Genomic DNA, 223 nt, shown 5'->3' on the forward strand with positions numbered 1-223 from the left:
CTTTTCTTTACAGCCCCTCTAGTATAAATAGCAAACGACAAACTCAAAGTGGCAAGAGGTTGCTGACCAACAGCTGACCTGTTGCTGATACACATCCATCTGCTGATCTACGCTTTCTATTTGCTTTTGAGCAACTGTATCTATGCCATTCATAATTCTAGTGTCTGGCATGTGCAAAACAGTTTTATGATTCTTTCACTTCAAATTCTTGTACAAATGAATA

At 38.1% G+C, this 223-nt stretch overlaps 1 pseudogene; it reads right to left on the reverse strand.

Annotated features, from left to right (window-relative positions):
* LOC119591611 overlaps window positions 1-223 on the reverse strand; it is a 25,189-nt pseudogene that overhangs the window by 19,906 nt on the left and 5,060 nt on the right.

Source organism: Penaeus monodon, chromosome 29 (assembly GCF_015228065.2).
Source record: "Penaeus monodon isolate SGIC_2016 chromosome 29, NSTDA_Pmon_1, whole genome shotgun sequence".
NCBI lineage: Eukaryota > Metazoa > Arthropoda > Malacostraca > Decapoda > Penaeidae > Penaeus > Penaeus monodon.